The following is a 21,396-nucleotide window of genomic DNA, read 5'->3' as shown; positions in this document are numbered from 1 at the left end:
TCTCCTTGATTTGACGAGACAGCTTGCAATTTGATGTAGATATATTTTGATGAACGTTGCGGCAGTCTCAGGACTTGAAAGCGAACCCACCTCAAACTTTTCAACCTGTTCAATCAACTAACAAGCACTATACCTCGAGAGGCACATCAGTGTGAAAATTTCAAGACTCGTTTAAGGAATCTAAACTAGAAAAAACTTGAAAACACTAACCTACCTACCAGTCACCACACTACTACTGAGGATACGGTAAGAGGATGTTGTAGAGTCCTGGCTCTAGCCCTAAGGCTAAGCCTCTATCCGCATCATCCAAACAAATAAAGTCAACCTCAGTAGTGCCATGAGTTTCATCCGTCCATTCATCATTGTCAGATATTTCCTTTTCATTTTCCCATCCACATAAACTCGTCAAAAATGTAACCATGCGAGGATAGTCATCTTGTGGAAAAGGAAAGTATTGGGCTATCGGGGATATGTCCTCTACGGAGTAGGGGTCAGTCATGGTCAATAGGCGAATTAGCCACTCTAATTCCTCAACATTTTCCTCTCTGGCTAGTATATCTATATGATCCCATTCAGTTTCAATTACAGGATAGCACATGTGAAATATCTGAGAAAGGTATAGATGATACCTCTCATTAAAGGTGGGAGTGGATGAAGTGTATGATGATCGTGCATCTGCCATATCTGCAAACACAGATATAGCATCAGTAGGTTTATGACAGGACAATCTAGTTCTTGATTGTATACGGATAGTTCTCTTGTTTTTGTGCTCTTGCTTTTTTACTATTTTTTGTTTTTCTTTTCTTTGTTTTTTTTTTTAATGTATGAAGCTATATATATACATCCCCTTGAATTTGGCAATTACATGGTCAGGGAAGAAGGTTATAAGGAGGAAGCATTAGAATGTCGAGCGTGAGTACATGCTCCTCCTTTCCTTGGGTAGATCATATTATTTGCAATGATGTTGCAGCCTCTTGGAACCAATTTGTCCAGCGGGTCATAGGTTGTGATGTGGGCAGATAGCTTTTTATGACCCTTGTGGCCACATCCAATTGCAGAGATGGTAGTGTACGCTCCCATTGACGAATGGAGGAAATGGTTTCCGATGATACTATTACAAGGGGAGACGTAGACTCATCGATTTTTTGTTGGGTGTTGGAAAGAGTAGGTGTAGAGCATGTAGAAACTTCTATATCAGCGTGTGCCTGGCATGAGGAGCTAGAAGCTTCATGTGGCTCCCCCCTTCCTGAGCTAGGTGGTAATGATTGATATCGTTTGGGAATCCAAACTAGCTCTGGAAGAAGTGGTGCGGAGCACTCTGTTACCTTTCCCTTACCACGATCTTGAATTATCGTTGGGGTGGCAACAATTGGTTTGCAAGGTTTTATAGGTGAGGTAGAGGGATTCACCTTATGTTTAGGGACCCAAATCTGGTCATTTCCCTCGTAGTACCTTTGGGCTACTAATAATTTTTTAGGGATCCATCGCGATGTTACATTGCCCTTTCTTGGGTGGGTAGCTGCTTTCCTTTTACGAGGCTTCTTGGTGGCTAAGCGAGATTGAGCAGGGGAAGTAGCTGTTAACGAAGCTTTGGGGACCCATTTGTATGTACTCTTTGGCATAGTAATCGAAGCTTTAGGGACCACCTTGCCTGTTTCCACTCTTGGCGTTGAAGCGTTAGAGGGGTGGCAAACAATCAAAGATGGTTTTGCCACTGGACTTTGTGATTTTTCATTATCTAATATTTGAGTGGATGACTTAGGTGCGGGATTTTGAGCGGTCAGACCTAGTGTTGGTTCTTGCGTTGTGACTTGTCTGGTTGCCCAATCGATATTGCACTTGGTGGCCATCATCCATTTGCGCCCTAAGATTACAGTCCCTTCCATGGTACCAGCAGGCATAACCAAAAAGCTTTGAATTATGGTTCCCTTGTCATAAGCAACCGGAGTGTGCAGAATTCCTGAGACAGGGGTTTTCTTCTTGTTGATTCCTTGAACTTGGATAGAACTCTTGGATAAAGGTGGTTTTCCCAGTTGACACCACACGCCATATGATAGTAAATTGTGTTGAGCTCCTGTATCCAATAATGCATTATACAGCACCTTCCCGTAAGGACTCTGTAACTCAATTGGGTACCTTAGAGGTGGGTCAGATTCCAGTGCATCCTCTTCTGCTTCCTCGAAAAATACTTGCGTAATTCCCAAGTTGGCTTCTCGTTGTCTCTTAGCACGCTGTTGACGTTCTTTGGCTTCGACTCTTGCTTGTATCTTTTTAAGCTCAGCCTGTTCTTTAGCTGCCTTCTTTTGATGGATTGCATGTAACTCCTCTTGGCTCAGGGGGTCATAGTACCTTTTGAATTTGCTCCCATTAAGGAATCCAATGGTTTCAACTCCGTCGAGAGTCTCCACTCTGATGGTACCTTGCGGTGTAATTTCACATACTCTATACGGTCCCTTACCAGCATATTTGAGCTTCTTCTTTTCGTTTCGCACTCCATACATCAGGACTTTATCCCCAACCTTGATGTCGTTGTCCTTTAGATGGCGGTCAAACCATTTTTTCCTTCTATCCTTCTCCACAAAGGCATTGTACACAGCCAATTGTCTTTCTTCGTTTAGCCGCTCAAGGATATACAGACGCTCTGCTAAGGGATTACCATCCCAACCCTCTTGAGTAGCAACACGAAGACTAGGAATGACAAATTCCCACGGCATGACTGCTTCTTGGCCATATACCATTTTGAATGGTGTGCAATTAATAGCCACTTTGTACGCAGTACGATAGGCCCATAAAGCTGTCGTGAGCTTTAGATCCCAATCCGTGCGATGAGCTTCAACTGTCTTTGTCAAAACAGAGATTAATGTCTTGTTTGTACTCTCAGCTTGGCCATTCGCTTGCGGATAGTAAGGAGTAGATTTATGATGGGATATCATGAAATTTGTTGTGAGCTCCTTAATCACTTCATTTATAAAATGCGTACCATTGTCGCTCACAAGTTCAAAAGGACAACCGAAGCGTGTGATTATATTTTCAAAGAGAAACTTGGCTGTTGTCCTCGCATCTATCTTACGTGTCGCTTTCGCTTCAGCCCATTTGGTCATATAGTCAGTGGCCACAATAATATAGCGAGATTGTGTGTTGCGGGCTGCTGGGCTAATTGGACCTACAAAGTCTAAACCCCACTTTTCAAATGGTTGGTTTACTTTGATTGGATGTAGGGGCATCTGATCTTTCCTCTGGGGTTTCTTGTATCGTTGGCATTCATCGCAACCCTTCACAAAGAGTGATGCATCTTGGAACATAGTGGGCCACCAATACCCTGATTGTAAGATCTTTCGCGCAGTTAAGTCTCCTGAGAAGTGACCACCGGCTACGCCCATATGTGCCTCTTGCAAAATGTATAGATACTCATCCTCTCGGGCACAACGCCTAAGAACGTCATCCTTTCCTCTTTTATAAAGAGTCCCAGCTATCAGGCAATAGGGTTCGCATTCTTTGATCAGCTTCCGAGCTAGATCTTTACGAAGCTCCTTGGGTGGAAAGCCATTAACCAAAAAGTTAACAATTTTCTCACTCCATTCAGGCATTGTCTCCACCATGAACAGGGAAGTGTCAGGTAAGTCATCATCAACCCCCGTAGGAGCCTCACCATTAGGTATGCGAGACAAATGATCAGCCATAACATGTTTCTTGCCAGGCCTCACAACAACCGTGAAATCAAACTCAAGGAGAATCAATAGCCATCGTGTGATTCTTCCTGTGGAGCATGGTTTGTTTACCAGATACAATAATGCTTGATGATCCACATAGAAAACAAACTTGGTGGCAAGGAGGTAATAACGAAATTTCCTTACTGCATATATCATTGCCAACCCTTCTCGCTCCGTAGTGGTGTAGTTCATCTCAGCATCGTTCAACTGGCGACTGGCAAAGCTAATGGGGTAGTCTAGCTTATGTTCTCCAGGTTGAGTTAACACACACCCAATAGCAAAGTTTGATGCATCAATATGCACATGGAAGAGTAAATCCCAGTTAGGCATTCTCAAGATTGGAGCACTCGCCAAGGCCTTCTTTAATAGCTCATACGCACGGTCACATTCTTCGGTCCAAATAAACTCGATGAGAAGCTTATACAATGGTCGAGCTATCTCGGCGAAGAATAGAATAAACCTTCGATAATAACCAACGTGACCCATAAAGCGTTGGACTCCCTTGTAGTTGGTGGGTGGGGGTAATTCCAGAATGACCTTGATTTTACTCTCGTCCTTGGAAATCCCATTTTTGGACACTATATGCCCTAAGATAACTCCGTGTTTAACCCAGAATTGGCATTTGAAAGGATTCAAGGAGATGCGATATAATCTACACCTTTCAAATATTTTTCGTAAACACATCAAGTGCTCGTCCCAAGAGGAATGAACACAAAGATCATCTAAGAAAGCTTCACAGAAGTCCCTTAGATATTCCTTAAAGGCCGTGTTTATCAATCGTTGGAATGTTGCAGGTGCATTGGTCAAGCCAAAAGCCATGACGCGAAAGGCAAACACTCCAAACTCCGTGGTAAATGCTGTTTTAGCTTGGTCCTCGACTGCAATTGTGATCTGATTGTAACCCGAGTACCCATCTAAAAAGCTATATGCCTCCTTGCCTGCCACTCTTTCAAGAACATGTTCAGAATATGGCAAGGGGTAATGATCCCTTCTGGTGGCTGCATTAACCTTTTTGAGATCAACGCACACTCTGAGTTTCCCATTCTTCTTTGGCACGATGACTATCGGAGAAACCCATTCTGAGTGCTCAATTGGGTATATGAATCCACATTTTACCAGCTTTTCAATTTCCTCTTGTACAATCTTTGCGTACTTAGGATTCATTGGGTAGGGACGTTGCTGGACTGGTTTAGCAGTGCTAATCATTGGAATCGTGTGTTGCACCACCGAGGGTGGAACACCCTTCATATCATGATATGTCCAAGCAAATATGTCCTTGAATTCTTTAAGAAGCTTCGTAAGTGCAGCTTCTTCCGCCTTGGTGAGGTCTTGAGCAATAAAAACTGGTTTAGACTCCTCACCCGGATCTGCTAAGTCTATCTCCTTAACTACCGCAGGGCCATCGTAGACACCGCTACTCCCATTAGTAGGCGTTCGTTGGGCTTTTGTGTAGACTACTTTACGTTCCCCTGTGGTGAATGATTTGAAATGCTCGGGTGCGGGGTGTAAGTCTACTGGTTCTTGTTGTGCCAGATTTTTTTCTTTCAATTCCGCTTCCTTTTGTTGTTGAGCCAACTCTTGGTTTTGCCGCCTTCTCGCAGTACGACTTAGTTTCGGCTTCTCTTCGATTTCTAATTGGGCGACGTCATGAGGTTGCGGAATACACCACATGACACTTTGGAGGTATTGTCCCCAATTATCCGCTATCTTCCGATGAGCATCAATGGCTCCTACATAACTAAGCCATTCTGCAGTGGATCTTTCCTTGTTTATTGCAGTTCGTACATTAGCTCGATAGCGTTGGCGCTTATGTCTCGTTTTCTTCTTACAAGGTTTTTGATTTTTGTTTCTATCCGATTCGGACTCACTTGGTCGATCTTCACTTTCGGATGAACTGCAGGAGGCCACTGTCCTAGGCCTTGAGCACCTTGCTTCCACATTTGGGTGAATATTTGATTCATTTTCCCCATCAGGCTCAGGGTCAGTTTCTTCTTGAGATTCATACTCAGAGTTGCATTGGTCAGAGTCTTCGCTACTTTCAGTGTCGGTGGAGTTTGCCACTTTCTCGCCATCAGGAGTCAAGTGCATAACACCTATCATGTTTATTGGCACTAACGGTGGCATATCTTGCCTCTCAGGTGTTACCCAACTTGTGCCTCTATTTCCCCATGTGTCTATGGTTGCCGCTAGGTGTACCCAATCCACGTTATCCGACTCAGTCATACCCGGTAGGACATCCATGTAAGGAGAATCTTTCCCATCATCAGTCTCTTTTTTGCATGTATAGCAATACCTTAATGGGGCAGAGTGAACAGTGGTATCCGATCGATTATCAATGATAACCTTGCTTCCTAAGGGATGCGCACGACCATTCTCAAGATCAACTCGAATGACAGAATCCTGGAATTGTAGATAGACATGGTTTTTCGACCAGTCATGCACCATTTGTGCTTCCCTCATGAAAGGACGTCCTAAGATCATTTGATATGACATAGGATGCTTGGAGAAATCCATTACAATGAAGGTATGTTTTACCTTGTATCCCAGGACCTTGATCTTGAGGTCCCTTAACATTCCAATAGGTTTAGCTATGGTTCCGTTTGCCATCTTAACCACTATGTTTGTGACTTCGAGGTGAGGCCTTCCCATAGATTCCCAACAGTTTTTAGTCACAATGCTCACTCCAGCACCACCATCAAGGATTCCCTTTAGAGTTAATCCCTTGGTAGTAATGGGGAGGGTGGCATTAGATTCGTCCCCTTCAAAGTACTGTCCCAACTTGTTCACAGGTATTTCAACGACTGAATCTTCATCTAGGTTGGGTTGTAGATCCCAATGTTCCCCTTCATCTTGAAGCGTGTCAGGTCTATCCATATTTGCAAATTGGGGTAACCCCGCCTTTAGTTCTCCATTGAGAAATGCCCGAAGAGCTAAGAATAGCTCAGGATCTCCGTATAACTTGGATATGATCGTGGTTTTGATTTCAGAGGACATGAAATCCATTAGCTTTGACACATTCAATGGTACTTTTCGAGACATCGCCCCTTGACTAGGGACTGGTGAAGATGGAATCACTTCCTCTTCGATGGGGTCAGGCATTCCCTCACTAAACATTCTTTCAAGCAAAAAGGGTGTTTGCCCACTTCCTGATGTCCTATCCTCACTTTCTTCCCGAATGATGCTAGGTATAGCTAACGGTTTATGGTTCCTGTGAGGCTGAACTTGCGTAGGAAACACTGTGTCTGGAATTTTGATTTTTCTCGGGTTTGGCTCCAGTTCTCTTTGTGTTTCTTCCACCAAACCCCTTAAGTGTTGCACTTGTTCAATCTCCTCAACTGGGTTTGGGTAAGTTCCAATCTTTTTCTTAAGGGTTTTTGGTCCACGTGGCTTGTCTTGAGGAGTCTCAGTCAGTTTGGGTGGTCGAGAGGGCATTGACTGACTTGGCTGTGGGGCCGAGGAAGTTTCCTTCTGTCTCCCCTTATTTATGCTTGATTCTCCTTCATTGAGCTCCCGAGTGGGTTCCTCCCTTAAGGTAGTGGCTTTGGTCCCCATGGTTTCTATGGAGTCGGAATCATCTTCAGGATCATTCATATACACGGGGTCGTCTCCTGTCCCTATGTTGGTCTTTGAACTGGGCTTGGAGCTCGTGGCATTAAGCGATCTCTTTCGTCGTGTTTTCTTTTTCTTTGCCTGAGCGATTGATGCAGTATCCCTCTCTTCAAGAATGTAGTTTTGATTTTGAAGCATTGACCGTGTAACTACATTCGCGGGTACAACGGGTGTGGTTCCTCGTGCTTGGTTGGTGACCTCAACCAAATTCAATGGCGTAATCTTGGGTGCATTAGGATTATGTGGACATTGAGCGATCAAATGATCTATGCCACAACGATTACATGTAAGTACCGGCATTCCCGATGTGCTCCCTTGATTTGGTTGCATTTGAGTAGCGATCTTTTGTACCCTATTAGGGCACTCCGCTACACGATGCGGTCCACCACAATCATAGCATTGAAGAGGTGGTCTCCTCGCCAAGGTATTAAGGTTTTGCCCTCTTGTGGCGAGAGCAGCCGCTTGATATACAGGCTTAACTTGCCCGAAATGATCCTCCATGTAGTACTGGGGAATCATTTCAAACGTATCAATCCCGTATGGAACAGTGGGGTCTATCTCCTCTTCATAATCCCCACATGCACTATGTGACTCACAACCCATCTGGTTTACAGGGGTAATCCTTGGATGTGGAGGTTGTGGTCCTAGCACTGGCGGTGGTAACGGCACCGACTGGACTACATTCGGATTCCTTGGAACTATGTGCTGTGACGGTTGCTCGATAGGTTGTGCAGGCATTAGCGCGGGTACTTGAGGTGTGTTTGACCAAGCTAGTGGTGCCTGGTTTGCCAACATTCGCTTAAGTGTTAGGCAATCTTTAGATTGATGGCCATACTTACCACATGCATTGCAATTCCCATTGAATTTGACTCTGAATGTGGGACATTCACTCGTGCTATGTGGTCCTAAGAACACCGAACACCATTGTTGCTCTCTCCTTGGGTACATATGGCTATTCTGAGGAGCTCGATTACCCCTAAAGTATTCTTGGAGAGCCTTAGTAAGGTCGGTCACAGACATTTCAGATATCTTGGGCTCCTTTGCAATAGGTTTTACCGTCATTGGCTCGTGCCCAGATACTTGCGAACTAACGGATTTTGTCTCCGAAGACACCTTTTTACCTGCAATCATCAAGTTGTCTTCTAACTGGATTGCATTGGCAGTGACTGCTTCCCACGTTGTAAGACCTCTAATGACTAGGCCATTGTAAATGTCCTCGTGGCGCAATCCTCGGATGAATCTATCGAGGAGTTGGTTATTATTGAAGCGTTCATCGGGAGTGCAGCGAGAATTTAGATGCTTCAATCGACTTATAAAGTCTCTCACTGACTCCCCTTCCTCGCGTTCAGCTTTTTGGAGTTGAGATGCTACTCCCCAAAGCACACCCTCACGTATGTATTCTTTCAAGAACAATCTCTTGAGAGTGGGGTAGTGAGTGCGCTCTTCAACCCTTAAGGTTCGATACCAATCTCCGGCCTTCCCACTCAAGGTTAAGCCTAAGGCTTTACACTTGTGCAGCTCATTGTGCTCTTCCAAGGAATCACACACGTGTTCAAAGACTTCAATGTGCTTCCTAACATCCTCGTTACCACTGAAGTTTTGAGTGAGCTTAGCCACTTGTACTGCCTTGCTTCTAGGTTCTCTCTCAGGCATACCCCGCATGTTTTCTGCAATGGATCGTCCGATCGTCTGAGCAAATGCTGCGAGATCACCTAAGTGAGCAGGCATAGTTGGTGGAGGCACTTCTGGGATAGCCTGGCTGATAGGAGTTGGCGTTGGTCTGAGTAGGTTGGCAAATGACGTAGGATATGATATGTGACTAGGCCTAGCTCCCCTTGGATAATGGTTATGATAAGGCGGTCGTGGAGCATACGCCATTGGCATACTAAGAGGCGTAGGAGCTACCTGAGCATGAGTAGCGATAGGTACATAGGGTCGATAGGCACGGGCACTCACTATTGTAGGTACTGTTCCACTAGGTAGTGGTGTTGTACTAACTACAGTGGTAACAGGTGCGCTTTTTGTCATGCTCATCATTGGGGTAGGCATTGTGGATTCCTTAATGGAAAGTTGAGCCAAGGTTGGAAAACTAAAGTTACTGCTCGTGGGCTCAACCTGCATTGAGACTCCAGGCGAAACAACATACGAAGGGTCTATGGGACTCACCGAGGGAGTCTCCAATTGCGATAGGGTTGGTTGTTTGGCCTTGCCCGTATCCAAAAACCTCATAGGGCCAGTGGAAACTAGGTCCACTCCCCTATTTTGCCTCTCAATTTGGATAATTCTATGAATCACCTCACATATCATGTGTTGTTGCTCCTCTAGATTAGTGGCACTAGATGTAGATCGTAGGACTTCTAACCAACCTACATGGTATGTGTAACCCGTGTATAGGTCCGTTAGAGTCTCTGTGTGTAGATCATATTCCCAATTTTCATTGAGAAATATCCCATCTAGACTTGGTGTGCCAAACGATTCTCTTGAAGTGGACGCAATGTCACTTCTTATGGATTGGCTTCTAGGGACCTCTACTTTAGGAAGAGCATCGGAATGTGGTAGCTCAGTAGGGCCCTCATTAAACGAAGTAGGTAGAATATCCACATGGACACTCTTTGGGAGGGTAGGGTCTACATAGGATGTGAATGGCGAATCTACTACCCCTCCTTCCTCATTTACTTCGCTTGTCGCATGTTCAGAGCGTGTAGCTCTACTAAAGGTCTCTATTAGACGACTAAACATGCTAGATCCGGGTTGTGGGGCCCACACTGGCATGTTTTGGCTTGTCTCCTCAGGGTTCTTGATAGGGTGGCCTTCCATGGCTTCTGAGTCAGAGGATGAGTCACTATCCACTATTCGTGGATCTTGGGTTGCACTCCCTTGGGTTCCAGCCGAAGGCCAAGATGCCAACGTGGAGGGATGGTGTGAGCCTGCGTAGACTGAAACGCTTTCTAGTGGTTCAGGCTCTAGCACCCGACCAGAGCGTAGATGCATGTGATGTGGGTACCCTACGTGCGTTGGTAACTACCCTTGAAACTCACACAAGTGGTTTCTTAGGTGTTTCGCACCCCGTTTTTACTTGTTTTTGTGTTGTTTCTAACCCGTTTTTGACCCCCTTACTTACGGTCGAACTTGGACTAGGGCGTGTGATAGCTCGAAACGAGCGTATCGTTTAAAGGGTCCTAGTGTGCTTTACAGCACCGTGTTCGCCTATCTAGAGCTCCTGTAATCCTCAAAATAGTCCGTTTCCTTTGGGGGGAAAGGGCAAAAGCCTATTTGCTTGTGGAGGAAAGGGTGAGGGCTTTATCCCACATGCTCACTTTACTCCTTGGGGAGTGGGCTACATATAGGACACAACTTCCCATAAGCTCTCACTTGAGAGAAAGCTATGGAGGCTCACTCTCCTATATATATATATCAAAAGACCGAGACCGAGACCGAGACCGAGACCGGGGTCGAGGGTCGAGGGTCGATTAGGGTTCTTTCTTTTCAAAAAAATTTTCTCCAATTAGAAAAGCTCTCCTCTCCACATGTTTGGTTCTTTCTTTGAAAATAAAATTTATTTTTTTTTCTTTTTTCTTTTTTATAATTTTTTTATTTTTTATTTTCTGTTTTTTTTTTTGAGATAAGTTTTCTAGGGTTTCCTTACGGTTCAACCTTGGCCGCGGCGCAGTTCGCACACACAGCACAGATCTGGGGATTCAGAAATCCCTCTCACACGCAGAAACCAGATAACAGAACGTACGCCTGCACGCGGAGCGAAAATATAACAAAAGAAACAGGAATACAGAAGACAAATTGCAGAAACAGAGATTGAAAACCACAGAAACACCTCAACAGCAACACAGACGCCTTTCCTACAGTGTAGATTAAACTTCACGCAGCAGCCGAAGAGCTGCAAACTGGAGCTTGGTGCAGGGCAACTCCCCGGCAGCGGCGCCAAAAATGTGCGCTTTTGCCGCACAGGTCGTAGCTGGGGACTTGCCAGACACCGTATGCGAGCCACGAATGGCTACAAGCATACAACCAGGGAAGGAAGCTCAAAACAGAATGCAAAAAGGTGTGTCACTCACCGCTTAACTGCCGCCTTGAAGGATCCTCGCGTCTCGCAGTCGTGAAGGAGGAGCCGCCGTCGCCGCCCTACCGCCTCTCCGCCGCTCCGCCGCCGTGCCGCTACACAGTGCTCGATCGCTCTCTCACTCTCTCTCTCTCTCTCTCTCTCACTCACATACGCAGGAGAAGGAAACCAAAGAGATAAGGCAAGAGCACTCTTGTATTCACAACACATGAGAATGAGGATTTTAGGGTTACATTTGACTCATATAGGTGACTTGGCCGTTCACACTTGGGCGCCCATACATGGCCGGCCGACCTTAACCCTTATCCTACTGATATCCAAGGCGCGCCTCTCATCGGCAATCACCCAATCCCTTTATCCTTAACATATGGTGCCGACAAGCCCGGCCCATGACTCAGAATATTTAAATTAATGACGTAAAACATAGTGCGTCCGCCATGGGTTAACATCCATGTCGTCAAGCATCTATCTGGACATCTCGACCCTAATCAATGGGTTGGACCAAGTTAATGGAGTTAAGCAATCTTGTCCATAAAGAGCTTTGAAAGGACTCATCCCAATACTTCTGTGATAAGAAGCATTGTAGGTGAACTCGACTAGGTCGTCCAGATAGCTTAGCCACTTCTTGGGTTCCCTGCCACCACAGCATGACTGAAGTATATCTTTGATTACTTGGTTTACCCTTTCTGTTTGACCATCGATCTCTGGGTGAGATCGTGTGGTAAGCTGTGATGAGATCCAAGAAAGTTCCTACTACTTCAAAAAATGCAGTCCAAAATCTTGACGTGAATTTGGGATCTCGATCACTTACTATTCTTCTGGGTAGGCCATGCAATCTGAAGATTTCCTTGAGGAACACTCTGGCCACATCTGCTCTGCAGTGTAGGTTTCTTTTACTGGAATCAGATGGGAAACTTTGGTTAGTCTATCAACTACCATGAAGATGGAGTTGTAATGTGATTGCACTGAAGGTAATCCAGTAATAAAATCCATACTGATGCATTCCCACTTCATCTGGGGGATGTCTAATGGATGTAACTTCCCAGGCATTTTACTCTCTCGGCTTTGACTTTCTGACAGGTCAGACATTGATGTACATGATCAAGCACATCCTTTTTTAGACCAGGCCAAAAGAAGCTTTTCATCACAGACTTATAGGTTTTGATGAAACCTGGATGTTCTACAATAAGGCTATCATGGGCTTCATTCAGAATTTGACCCTTAGTTCCCTCATCATTGGGAATGCATAGCCTGCGATTATAATACATAATTCCATCATCTAGGCTGTACCCTTGAACTCGATTCAAATCCTGTGGAGTTTTGCTTTCCTGCAGCATAAGTAGGGTAGCAATAGGGCCAAAGAATCTATCCTGCATGATCTTCTCTCTTGCTTCAATAATCAAAGGATTTGACACTACAGTAATTGCAAGAAGCAAGGAGGCTGAGGGCATCTGCTACCACATTTTCTTTGCCTGGGCGGTACTTGATTTCAAAATCAAATTCCTGCAGGGTCTGCATCCACCTTCTTTGGTGCATGTTGAGATCCTTCTAAGTGAAGATCCACTTTAAGCTCTGATGATCTGTCATCAAAGTGAATCTTTGACCCACTAGGTAATGTCTCCACAACTTTAGGGCATATACTAGTTCCAGGTCGTGGACAGCATAATTCCTCTCATGCGTTCTAATTTTTTGGGATTCATAGGCCACTACATGACGTTCTTGCATGAGTGCACCTCCTAGGGCAAAACTCCTAGGGAAAAACCACTGGCATCAGTTACTACCTCAAAGGGTAGAGAGAAATCTCGCAGCTTCAGAACGGGATTGGTTACCAAGGCGGCGGTCTTCAGCTTATCAAAAGCACTCTGGCACGTGGCAAACCATTGAAACGGGATATTCTTCTTGAGAAGATTAGTCAAGGGGGGGAAGCTATGAGAGCATACTTTGGTATAAAAATTCTATACCAACTAGTCAATCCCAAGAATCCTCTGACTTCTTTCACTGTCTTTGGTTCAGGCCAATGACTACTTGAACTTTCGTGGAGTCTGGAGAAATTCCATCTTTGGAAACTAGAAAGCCCAAGTATTCAACATGGTCGGCAGAGAAAGTGCATTTGCTATTTTTTGCAAAGAGTTGGTGATTCTTTAGAATCTCAAGAACTTTTCTGACATGACCTTCATGGTCAGCTGCATTCTTTGAGTAAATCAGAATATCATCAAAGAAAACAAGCAAAATCATTCAAGTATTCTCTGAGAATGTCTTGCATTAAGCGATTGAATGTAGCTGGGGCATTTGTCAATCCAAATGCCATGACAGTGAATTCATAATGCCCATACAGAGTATTGATGGCTGTCTTCGGGATATCTTGCTCATTAAACCTGATCTGATAATACCCTAATTTGAGATCTATCTTTGTGAAGATGTGGGCTCCACTTAGCCTATCAAGAAGCTCATAAATTCTGGGGATAGGATACTTATTCTTACTTGTCAGCTGATTGAGACCTCCGTAGTCCACATAGAGTCTTAGCGTTCTATCTTTCTTTTTCTGAAAGAGAACTGGCGTACCCCAAGGTGAAACACTGGGTCTTACAAACCCTTGTTCTAACAGCTATCTGAGCTATTGCTTGAGTTTGATGGCTTTAGGAACTGGCATTTTATACGTGCGCAAGGCTACTGGCTGAGCTCTGGGGGTCAATTCTATGACATGATCTACTTCCCGAATTGGGGGCATCTCTGTTAATTCTGCTGAGAATAAATCATCATATTCACTTAACGATTCAGGTTCTTTAGCTTTTAACTTTGAGTCTACCGGATTCATTTTGACAAGATAAATGCACTGCTTCTTTCTAAGTCCTTTTAGTAACTTAGAAGCTTTTACTAACTGCAGACTAGGGAATCTTGAAATTCCGGTTCCTTGAACTTTATTTCCGTGAAGGTCATGGAAGGAGATGGTTCCATTATGACAGTGAATGTCAGCTTGATTTTTGTGGAGCCAATCCATTCCAAGGATCCCGTCAAAAACTCCCAAAGTTATAACTCTGAACTGAGTGTCAGTTAAATTTCCATCTAGATTGAATTGAATACAATCTGTCTCAAGGTGAGTGAAAAGAATCTTCCCACTTGCCAATTCAACTTGCATAGGTTTCCCTGATTTCTGATCTAAGACTAGCTTACGCAAGCATCCAGGGAAAATGAAAGAATGCGTACTGCCTGAATCAATCAAAAGCTTAAAAGGCTTACCCTGATACTCAATTGGAGTATGAATGACGGAGAATTGGCGATTTGGCCCTTGGTTTTCAATTGCAACATAAATCTGTCCTCTTTCCTCTTCCACTACTTCTGCAATTGTGACTGCTCTGGCTGCTGCAGTCACTACTTCTGCAATTGTGACTACTCTAGCTGCTGCAGTTTGAGGTGGAACTCTTTCTCTTTGGTTGCCCCAGTTATGGGAAGGAGTTCCAAGGCTACTCTGGTGGACAGAGGCAGATGGCTGAGCTGGAGTCCTCCTGGGATTTCCCTGATTTGGGCGAGATGGACCTTGATTTGACTGATAGGAAGGGGTTGGTCTTTGCACTCTCGGTCCTTGACTCCCTCTCCCCTTGACATGGCAGGAGGCAGTCTTTCAGCTCGTGACCAAAACCCTAGCATCCAAAACACCGGTTCTCAATTCTGAGCTCATCCCTCTGAATCCTTGAAATAGGTGGGGCTCCTGAGAAATTGTTCTAGGGGAAGGGTCTTCCTTCACTTCTGAATCTTCTCGCATCCTGATTCTGAATTGGGCCTTGCTACCTCTTAGGGGGAGGAAAGTTTGAAGTACTTCCCGGGGTTTGGAATCTTTTAAAATTAGAGGGTGCAGGCTTTGGCAGGACCTTAACAACAAAGGCTTTGGCAAAGTCCTTGGCCATTCTTACTGCTTCGGCCATTGAGATAGGTTTGGCATTCTTTAACACCTAACAGTCAATCTATGAGTGAACGTCCGTACCTTAATAATCATGAAAATAATTTGGATTTTTTTTGCAAAACATCATTTATTATCAACATAGAGCATCACAGCTCCCCAAAATCAGTGTCTCAATTGTATATGCATAAAAAAGTAAAATTGCGAAGGAGACATGCCATGGTACACACGATTCCTTACAGAAAGAGGTGCTGTAATTCTATCTCTAGGGATAAAGCGGCTAAGAAGCCTAAAAACTAGGCGTGAAGTTCTGAAGTTCCTGGGTGAATGATCAAAGAGTTGCACATGCTGAATAAGCCCTAGCCTTATCAAAATCATGGCTAAGGAAATATTCTACCTGGGCCTCTGACGGTGACTGGTACTGACATTAATACATCGTCCTTCACAGAACCACATATACAACATCGCTCAAGAGGATCAGGAAAGTAAAGACTCTCAAAATGACGTGCGAGTCTCACTCTGCTTACTCGGGTTGCAGAGTTGATGAGGTGCTCAAATGCAAAGGCTATCATATCCTGACTCTGGGAGAGTTCAGGAATGCCAGATAGGTTCGGGGTATCCATCTATAAATTTCCAATTCAATTTATGAGTTTTCAATTTTTGTTCATTCAAAAAAATATAAACAAGTGAAAACATTATTTCCCAGATTTACTTTAAAAATTTAAGCAATTTCAATTGCTGTTACGTAAATTTACAACAATGCTTTGATACCAAACTGTGAGACCCCATTGCCCCCTCTGCGCACCGGCGGATTCGCGGATGGCAGCGAAAGTGGCTTCCTCTTGCGCGGGGGCAGGGTTTCTCACTCAAGGCCTCGCCCTTGAATGTCCGAGCACGAGACTAAGCTCGTGGTCATTCCAAAAACCAAAATCGGGAAAATTTCCATGCCCAAAAAGTAGGGACGATTCTAGCATTTTGAATTACTTAACGAATCTTTCTAACGAGGTCAAGATATTGAATTAACCTTCATCTGATTAAACCAGATAGAAGGGAAACTATTACAGACTTAACTTGAAGGAATCAACGCTTTTTTTCTTATTGAATCAGGCACAGCCGTTGATCTATTCATTAGAGAAGTCTTCAGGTTACTATTTAACTATTCGAGTTCTAAACGTATTCCTATTTATCAATTTTATTATTAAAACTCTACAGATTCCAGCCTACGGCCCATGGGTTAGCCACCACCCAACCACTGGAATTGGTAGAACCAAACAAGTACTCACCCACCCATAATTGAATGCCTTTCATAACTTTTGCTTTAGAATACAGATACTCACACACTCCTCTTTAAACTTTAATTTATAAAACAATCCATCGTCAAACATGGTTACAGATTTCATAACTCAAAATTTCCATTCAATCCTTGTTTCTCACAAAACAGTATCACTCTGGACTCTCCGTTGAGACCAGCAGGTCAACAATGAGATCCAGTAAACAGATTACAATAAGTTTCTTGTCATCATACATATATATCTTCCATGACATACGAATGGGTGTCCTCAGCACCGCGAGCCCGTGCATCGCTTGGTCAGAACCCTCCAGGATCCTCCTTAGGTGTCCTGGCACTTCACTCAGGGGGACCGCTTCATCGGCCCTCGTCCATCGTACTGGAAGCGCACCATTTTAACCATACCGAGGCTCGTCAAGATCTGGGCAGGCTTTCGCATGAGCTGTCCTTTGAACACTCCCCGCCACAGCTGTTACAACCGAACATCCCTTAGAAAAACACATATACCAACCAAATGCTCCCTCTAGCATTCTCGCGTAAGACAGTCCTTTAAGAAAACAGGGTTTCTATGCAAGTTTTCAGTTTTGAATATAATGAGTATATCTTAATTCCGTATCCCAAGACTTCTAGATCACAGGTTTGGATTCCCAAGCAGAATTCCTCAAACTCTGAATTCTTGATCCTCAGATCCAAATCAAAGGTCTCAACTTAGTTTAAGATTCGGTGGGTGATTTGAGTGTAGATTACTGAACTCGTCACATCGTCATTTCTTGAAACTGACGAAGGAGTTACATCTTGGTCATAGTCTGATTCAGGGTTTGAGTCTGGAAAGGTTATCCTGAACTATCTTTCTCGAAGGTAATAATTCAATTACTACTTTACTGAATTCAAAACTAAACACGAATTCCTATTCAGAGGAATAAATTAGTCATTTATCTAAATTCCCACTTCAATAGTTTTTCTGAATTTTCTCATTATCATCCTATAGAATATGAAACGATATTTTTTTTTTTGCACAGAGTATTTACTTAATTCATTTACCCATATTCATGGGATTTAAACAAGGATTAAAGAGAACTCTTATTTTGATATAAAAATTTATGTATGCATCTATTTATGCATAAAAATCCATTTTGATGAAAGTAACACTTTCATAATTAAAAAAAATTCTTTTATGCATCATTTTATGCATAAAAATCAATAATGATGAAAGTAACACTTTTATAAGCAAAAAAATATTCTTTTATGCATCTATTTATGCATAAAAATCAATATTGATGAAAGTAACTGTTGGAATTAGGGTTGCAGGAAATCACACAAAGCTTGGAGAGGAAGAAGCAAGAATGCACACAACACAAAGTGTATTAGATTGTGTCAATGTACAAAAGATAAGTTAGCCCTAGAATGATGGGCGTATATACAAGCCGGGGGAAAAAACCTCCTAAAGAGGGAAAAAGTGCCCCGGGGCGGTCCTAAGTGTGTTCACACACATCACTGCCTATGTATATGGCAACAAATCTCCCCTGGGACCGAGTGATGGTGTGAACGAGAGCTGGCACTCATGTATAGGGGAGTGCCATGCCCGAAGTAGATCAATCCACAAAGGGGAGCAAGCCCAAAGCTTTGCGGAAAGCTTCAAACTTCTCACGAGGAAGTGCCTTTGTGAAAAGATCGGCGAGGTTGTCCTGTGTTGGCACATAGGCCAAGCTGATCTCTCCTGCAGTCTCTCCCTGACATAGTGATAATGCACCTCAATGTGCTTTGTGCGAGCATGAAAAACTGGGTTTCTCGCAACTGCCAATGCGCTCTGACTGTCAGTGTAGATAGAGGTGGCTGTCCAACACCCAAATCAGCCATAAGCCGTCTGAGCCACACACACTCAACCGTAGCTGTGAATGCTGCCCTGTACCTCAGCTTCACAACTAGAAGTGGCCACAGTAGGTTGCTTCTTGCTCAACCAAGATATGCATGAGCTACCGAGCATGAAACAAAAACCACTTGTGGACACTCTTGTGTCATAGCAACCAGCCCAATCTGAGTCCGAAAAAACATGTAAATCTGGCGGCAACGATATGGTGCCACTCAAGTAGCGAAAGATGCGTTTAACTGCCTTCCAATGCTGAGACCCTGGGCTATGCATAAACCTGCTCACCTGTGAGATTGCAAACTGAATGTCTGGCCTCGTAATGCATACATAAATGAGGCCTGATAGAGTGTGACATCAAAGTGATCTCCAGCATCATGAAGACTCAACTTCAAACCTGTCTCCATTGGAGTAGCAATAGGCTTGCAGTCTTCAAGGCCAAATCTCTGCAACAATGTCTCAATATACTTTGTCTGACACAAAGCAATACCTCCATCACACTGCTTAAATTGTATCCCCAAATAATGATGCAAATGCCCCAAATCTGACATCTCAAAAGAGGCATTCAAATCAGCCTTAAAATCAGCAATATGACTCTCATTTGGTCCTGTGAGCAGCATGTCATCGACATAGAGAGCAATGATTAGATGTACATCATCCACACGTTTAACATACAAAGTGCTTTCTGTTGGACTATTCTGAAAACCATGTGCAGTTAAATATGCATGTATCTTTTCATACCAAGCTCGTGGAGCTTGCTTTAAACCATATAAAGCCTTTTTCAACCTGCACACTTTGTTTTCCTGCTTTCTTTGAACAAAACCACGAGGCTGCAATACATACACCTCCTCATGCAAATCTCCATTCAAGAATGCAGTCTTTATGTCCAACTGATGTACATTCCAACCATTATGAGCTGCCAATGCACAAATGCTACGAATGGTAGTCATACGACAAGTGGGAGCAAAGGTCTCATCAAAATCAATGCCCTTTTCTTGAGCATAACCCTTTGCAAACAAGCCTAGCCTTATAGCGATCAACACAGCCATCTGGCTTTCGTTTCAACTTAAAAACCCACTTACATCCACCAATGGCCTTTTTACCAATAGGCAAATCACACAAAGACCATGTACCATTCTTCATTATAGCATCATATTCACTTTGCATTGCAGACCAATTTTCTGATTTTTGTGCCTCATCAAATGAAAGAGGTTCTTCCTCTTCACACATACTAGACACAGCCAAAGCATAACAATGCATAAGAGGCATGCTGAGAACCTAAACGAGTACGACTAGACATAGGTGCATCAATTTTACTATCACGCAAGGTTTGCACCAGCCATTTAGGCATACCTCTAGCTCCTCATTTTCAGCCCTATCCTCATAAATTATATCCTGTAAATCTACATCAGAAATAGGTTGATCTATGATGTCGTTTGAAATCTGCATAGGCTAAATATTTGCCTTATTAGGACTTACATTTGAATTCCCACCTGTAAATAGAGGCAACAACGTATCAAATACATCCCGTGAGCTCACACCTGTCTCTTTGGTACATGATAACAAAGGTTGCACAGCATCTTCCACAAAAACAACATCTCGACTAATCAAGATACGCTTTGACTGCGGATGATACAATCTGTAACCCTTGCTCTCAGCACTGTAACCAACAAAAATGCATTTGACAGCCTTATCATCCAATTTTCTGCGTTGTTGCATATGCACTAAAGCATAGGCCAAGCAACCAAAGACACGCAAGTGACCAATAGAAGGTTTCCTGCCATGCCAAGCTTCATATGGAGTAATAGACTGCAAGGCCTTAGTGGGACACCTGTTGAGTACATATGCAGCACACATGACAGCCTCAAGCCAAAATGCATGTGGCAAAGCTTGGCTCTTGACCATACATCGTGCCATCTCCATAAGTGACCTGTTTTTTCTCTCAGCAACACCATTTTGCTGAGGGGTATACGGCACTGCACATTGGTGTTTTATCCCACGATTAGCCAGAAATGCATCAAACTCTTTAGACATGTACTCCCCCCCTCGATCAGAACGGAGGGTGCCCACAGTACAATTGGATACATTTTCAACCATAAGAAAAAACTGTTTGAAGCACAAAAACACTTCGGACTTTGCCTTCAGTGGATATACCCATGCATGCCTTGAGTAATCATCAATGAAAGTCATGAAGTACAAGTGTTTACCAAATGACGGAGTTTGCATAGGCCCACATACATCACTATGTACAAGTTGCAATTTGCGAGTGGCCCGCACAGAACCATCCTTTGGAAACGCAGAACGCTGCATTTTGCCCAAAATACAGCCTTCACAAACATGTTTCAATGGTGCCTCAAGAGAGGGCAATGAAGCAACCATATCAAATTTCTACAAACGCAGCAAACTAGCAAAGTTCAGATGACCAAAACGAGCATGCCATAGTTTTGCATCTGAAACTGCCTTTTCATCAGAAATTGCATTTGCTGAATCTTCCACACACTTGTCATAAGAATTGAGCCTATACAGCCCACGAAACAAGGTGCCAGATGCAATAATCGTATCACCAGAAGTCAAATCATGAACAGTACATCTGTCATCCACAAATTTGACTACAAATCCAAGTCTAGCAAGCGCAGAGACAGATAGTAGATTCTTCTTTATCCCTGGCACATACAAAGCATCTGAAAGTGTGACAGCGCTGCCAGATGCAATAATCATATCACCAGAAGTCAAATCATGAACAGTATATCTGTCATCCACAAATTTGACTACAAATCCAAGTCTAGCAAGCGCAGAGACAGACAATAGATTCTTCTTTATCCCTGGCACATACAAAGCATCTGAAAGTGTGAAAGCGTTACCATTTGCAGCAGTAAGCATAATTTTACCAACGGGTAAGAAGCATTATTGGCACATGTGACAGTATTCCCATTAGTAGAGACAGCCTCAAGACAA

This window comes from Cibotium barometz, chromosome 34, assembly GCF_041138505.1.
Source record: "Cibotium barometz isolate CiBa-2024 chromosome 34, ASM4113850v1, whole genome shotgun sequence".
Classification (NCBI taxonomy): Eukaryota; Viridiplantae; Streptophyta; class Polypodiopsida; order Cyatheales; family Cibotiaceae; genus Cibotium; species Cibotium barometz.
The sequence above is the reverse complement of the archived record's forward strand: the minus strand, read 5'-3'. Positions refer to the sequence as shown.